Below are 6068 nucleotides of genomic sequence, written 5' to 3' on the forward strand. Positions count from 1 at the left end.
TACTTTGCAAGCCATCGTAAATGTGAATTTCAGGCCTGATGTGGCCTGTAAACCATGTGTTTCTGGGCACTGTATTGGGGTAAAACTAGTCCCTCAACATAAGGCCTTATGAAGTATGTACAGTGGGGCAAAAAAGTATTTAGTCAGCCACCAATTTTGCAAGTTCTCCCACTAAAAAAGATGAGAGGCCTGTAATTTTCATCATAGGTACACTTCAACTATGTCAGACAAAATGAGGGAAAAAAATCCAGAAAATCACATTGTAGGATTTTTAATGAATTTATTTGCAAATTATGGTGGAAAATAAACTTTTGTTATTGACCAAATACTTATTTCAATACTTTGTTATATACCCTTTGTTGGCAATGACAGAGGTCAAATGTTTTCTGTAAGTCTTCACAAGGTTTTCACACACTGTTGCTGGTATTTTGGCCCATTCCTCCATGCAGATCTCCTCTAGGGCAGGGCTGTTGCTGGGCAACACGGACTTTCAACTCCCTCCAAAGATTTTCTATGGGGTTGAGATCTGGAGACTGGCTAGGCCACTCCAGGACCTTGAAATGCTTCTTACGAAGCCACTCCTTCGTTGCCCGGGCGGTGTGTTTGGGATCATTGTCATGCTGAAAGACCCAGCCACGTTTCATCTTCAATGCCCTTGCTGATGTTAGGCTTTGTTACTTTGGTCCCAGCTCTCTGCAGGTCATTCACTAGGTCCCCCCGTGTGGTTCTGGGATTTTTGCTCACCGCTCTTGTAATCATTTTGACCCCACGGGGTGAGATCTTGCGTGGAGCCCCAGATCGAGGGAGATTATCAGTGGTCTTCCATTTCCTAATAATTGCTCCCACAGTTGATTTCTTCAAACCAAATTTCTTACCTATTGCAGATTCAGTCTTCCCAGCCTGATGCAGGTCTACAATTTTGTTTCTGGTGTCCTTTGACAGCTCTTTGGTCTTGGCTACAGTGGAGTTTGGAGTGTGACTGTTTGAGGTTGTGAACAGGTGAACTTATCAGTATAAAATACAAACAGGTGCCATTAATACAGGTAACGAGTGGAGGACAGAGGAGCCTCTTAAAGAAGTTGCAGGTCTGTGAGAGCCAGAAATCTTGCTTGTTTTTAGGTGATCAAATACTTATTTTCCACCATAATTTGCAAATAAATTCATTAAAAATCCTACAATGTGATTTTCTGGATTTTTTTCCCTCATTTTGTCTGACATAGTTGAAGTGTACCTATGATGAAAATTACAGGCCTCTCATCTTTTTAAGTGGGAGAACTTGCACAATTGGTGGCTCACTAAATACTTTTTTGCCCCACTGTATTGTTATAAAGAATTACATTTGAATGATAACATTCACTTGGGATCTCATTTGGTGAAGGCCACAGGACTGAAAAATGAATGAATGCAGCAACCATGTCTGTCACTAACAAATACAGGGTGGTGACTCTACAATTCACTCGAAAGGCAAGGCATCCTGCGAAGTATGCAAATAAGGCTTTACACTGTGTTAATTTACCATTGAAACTGTGGACCCATATAGACACTGAAACAGTGTTCAATTTAACACTTGATTTAAAACTGGAGAATTTGCTGTATGCAGACCAGCAGGCACAGCAGGAGGAACACTATTAAATGTTATCTAGAGTCGCACTGCCGCAAACACACTGCTGTGCCCACAGTACACACACACACACATGCACTCCAGGCACCCAATAGCGTACACACGAAACCTTGAACTAACCAATACTTGTCACTGCCTAATCTTGAATCTTGAAGTGACTTCTCTTCAAAGACAAACATCTCTGTAGGCGCAGCAGTCTAAGGCACATCTCAGTGCTAGAGGCGTCACTACAGAGCCTGGTTCGATTCCAGGCTTTATCACAACCAGCCGTGATTGGCCCGGGGTAGGCCGTCATTGCAAATAAGAATTTGTTCTTATTAATGGACTTGCCTTGTTAAAAAAATATTGTTTTTAAGACATCGAGCTGGTTTTCCGAACCCAGAATAGGCTTAGTATTGGACTGAGAAACATGCTCAAATTCTTCATTGAAAAAATAGTAAAGAAAAAATTCTCAAGCAAGAATTGTGCTAGGACTGTTGGAGGGGAAAACTAGCTGTTGTAGAGGTTTGGAACTCTTATTGGTCTAACTAATTTACTGCCTCGTGATGTCACCAGGCAGACCCAAACTACAGGCTGCAATTTCAGGTGGTCTTTTTAAACCACTCTTACATTATCATAATTTTCACAGTATTACTCCAACCTCTTAATGCGGAGATGGATATATAAAAACACAGGTATCACATTTTTGACTGCACTGGGCCTCTAACTTGTATGGGTAAAATATTACCGAGTACATTTGACTTGTTACAGTAAGGTCTAAGTGCTTGGTGAAATGTTATGAGAGCATCTCGATGTTGAGATAAATATCACTTGTTACTTTCAATGAACAACACATCTTCAGCCAGTAACCTAACATGCATCTTAGTTTCTAATACAAATATATTTTACTCCATGAACTGCTGAGTTACACATATCTATACAAGTTAATTAAGCCTCATTTTACATGTATTTATCTGTCTTCAACTGTAAGGACTTTGTTACAGCTGTGTTTGTCTGGTAAACCACGTTGAGATGGACAGTTCTAATACGGAGGATATCAACATGTCACGTGGCTGCTAGAATGCTGTTTGTTTCAAATACCAAGTGTTTTGAAAAAAAATTGAAGCATCTGTCTGTTTATGCTGAGAAGTGGAGTAAGAATATTGGCAGTCTACAGATGGGAGTCTACAAAAATACTGTTTTATATTGTTGGTGTATCTAAACGTGCAGGGTTTTGTTTGGTCACAACTGTCAGGTTCTTTTAAAATCTGAAAAGGGGATCCATTAACATGTGACAGGATGTGACATTATAGCTACAGTGCCTTGCGAAAGTATTCGGCCCCCTTGAACTTTGCGACCATTTGCCACATTTCAGGCTTCAAACATAAAGATATAAAACTGTATTTTTTTGTGAAGAATCAACAACAAGTGGGACACAATCATGAAGTGGAACGACATTTATTGGATATTTCAAACTTTTTTAACAAATCAAAAACTGAAAGATTGGGCGTGCAAAATTATTCAGCCCCTTTACTTTCAGTGCAGCAAACTCTCTCCAGAAGTTCAGTGAGGATCTCTGAATGATCCAATGTTGACCTAAATGACTAATGATGATAAATACAATGCACCTGTGTGTAATCAAGTCTCCGTATAAATGCACCTGCACTGTGATAGTCTCAGAGGTCCGTTAAAAGCGCAGAGAGCATCATGAAGAACAAGGAACACACCAGGCAGGTCCGAGATACTGTTGTGAAGAAGTTTAAAGCCGGATTTGGATACAAAAAGATTTCCCAAGCTTTAAACATCCCAAGGAGCACTGTGCAAGCGATAATATTGAAATGGAAGGAGTATCAGACCACTGCAAATCTACCAAGAACTGGCCGTCCCTCTAAACTTTCAGCTCATACAAGGAGAAGACTGATCAGAGATGCAGCCAAGAGGCCCATGATCACTCTGGATGAACTGCAGAGATCTACAGCTGAGGTGGGAGACTCTGTCCATAGGACAACAATCAGTCGTATATTGCACAAATCAGGCCTTTATGGAAGATTGGCAAGAAGAAAGCCATTTCTTAAAGATATCCATAAAAAGTGTTGTTTAAAGTTTGCCACAAGCCACCTGGGAGACACACCAAACATGTGGAAGAAGGTGCTCTGGTCAGATGAAACCAAAATTGAACTTTTTGGCAACAATGCAAAACGTTATGTTTGGCGTAAAAGCAACACAGCTGAACACACCATCCCCACTGTCAATCATGGTGGTGGCAGCATCATGGTTTGGGCCTGCTTTTCTTCAGCAGGGACAGGGAAGATGGTTAAAATTGATGGGAAGATGGATGGAGCCAAATACAGGACCATTCTGGAAGAAAACCTGATGGAGTCTGCAAAAGACCTGAGACTGGGACGGAGATTTGTCTTCCAACAAGACAATGATCCAAAACATAAAGCAAAATCTACAATGGAATGGTTCAAAAATAAACATATCCAGGTGTTAGAATGGCCAAGTCAAAGTCCAGACCTGAATCCAATCGAGAATCTGTGGAAAGAACTGAAAACTGCTGTTCACAAATGCTCTCCATCCAACCTCACTGAGCTCGAGCTGTTTTGCAAGGAGGAATGGGAAAAAATTTCAGTCTCTCGATGTGCAAAACTGATAGAGACATACCCCAAGCGACTTACAGCTGTAATCGCAGCAAAAGGTGGCGCTACAAAGTATTAACTTAAGGGGGCTGAATAATTTTGCACGCCCAATTTTTCAGTTTCTGATTTGTTAAAAAAGTTTGAAATATCCAATAAATGTCGTTCCACTTCACGATTGTGTCCCACTTGTTGTTGATTCTTCACAAAAAAATACAGTTTTATATCTTTATGTTTGAAGCCTGAAATGTGGCAAAAGGTCGCAAAGTTCAAGGGGGCCGAATACTTTCGCAAGGCACTGTAAGCATCATAGCTAAACCCCAGCCCAGTCCAACCCACAGATTTGTAATATGGAGGACAACCTATTTTATACACGAAGTATACAAAATATTAAGAACACCTGCTCTTTCCATGACAGACTAACCAGGTGAATCCAGGTGAAAACTATAATTCCTTATTGATGTTACCTGTTAAATCCACTTCAATCAGTGGAGGTGACGGGTTCAAGAAGGATTTTTAAGCCTTGAGACAATTGAGACCATGGATTGTGTATGTGTGCTAATCAGAGGGTGAATGGGCAAGACAAAAGATTGAAGTGCCTTTGAGCAGAGTTTTAGTAGGTGCCAGGGGCACCGGTTTGAGTGTGTCAAGAACTGCAGCGCTGGAATAGTCCACCGGCCAAAGGACATCCAGACAACTTGACATATGCCTGTGGAACGCTTTTGACACCATGTAGAGTCCATGCCCCAACTAATTGAGGCTGTTCCTTTGGGCAAAAAGGGGGGGGGGGTGCCACTCAATATTTGGAAGGTTCTCTGTAGTATAGTAGTTCTTTATTAAACCTGACACATTGGCATGTGAAATTGAATATGGCCATATAAAGAGCTGATTACCCAATAATAGAATAAACTCAGCAAAAAAAGAAACGTCCTGTCACTGTCAACTACGTTTATTTTCAGCAAACTTAACATGTGTAAATATTTGTATGAACATAAGATTCAACAACTGAGGCATGAACTGAACAAGTTCCACAGACATGTGACCAACAGAAATTAAATAATGTGTCCCTGAATAAAGGGGGGTCAAAATCAAAAGTAACAGTCAGTATCTGGTGTGGCCACCAGCTGCATTAAGTACTGCAGTGCATCTCATGGACTGCACCAGATTTGCCAGTTCTTGCTGTGAAATGTTACCCCAGTCTTCCACCAAGGCACCTGCAAGTTCCCAGACATTTCTGGGGGGATTGCTCCTAGCCCCCACCCTCCGATCCAACAGGTCCCAGACGTGCTCAATGGGATTGAGATCCGGGCTCTTCGCTGGCCATGGCAGAACACTGATATTCCTGTCTTGCAGGAAATCACGCACAGAACGAACAGTATGTCTGGTGCTATTGTCATGCTGGAGGGTCATGTCAGGATGAGCCTGCAGGAAGGGTACCACATGAGGGAGGAGGATGTCTTCCCTGTAACGCACAGCGTTGAGATTGCCTGCAATAACAACACGCTCAGTCCGATGATGCTGTGACACACCGCCCCAGACCATGATGGACCCTCCACCTCCAAATCGATCCCGCGCCAGAGTACAGGCCTCAGTGTAACGTTCATTCCTTCGACAATAAACGTGAATCCGACCATCACCCTTGGTGAGACAAAACCGTGACTCGTCAGTGTGGAGCACTTTTTTGCCAGTCCTGTCTGGTCCAGCGACGGTTGGTTTGTGCCCATAGGTGACGTTGTTGCCGGTGATGTCTGGTGAGGACCTGCCTTACAACAGGCCTACAAGCCCTCAGTCCAGCCTCTCTCAGCCTATTGCAGACAGTCTGAGCACTGATG

The sequence above is a fragment of the Oncorhynchus clarkii genome, chromosome 20 (assembly GCF_045791955.1).
Source record: "Oncorhynchus clarkii lewisi isolate Uvic-CL-2024 chromosome 20, UVic_Ocla_1.0, whole genome shotgun sequence".
Taxonomy (NCBI): domain Eukaryota; kingdom Metazoa; phylum Chordata; class Actinopteri; order Salmoniformes; family Salmonidae; genus Oncorhynchus; species Oncorhynchus clarkii.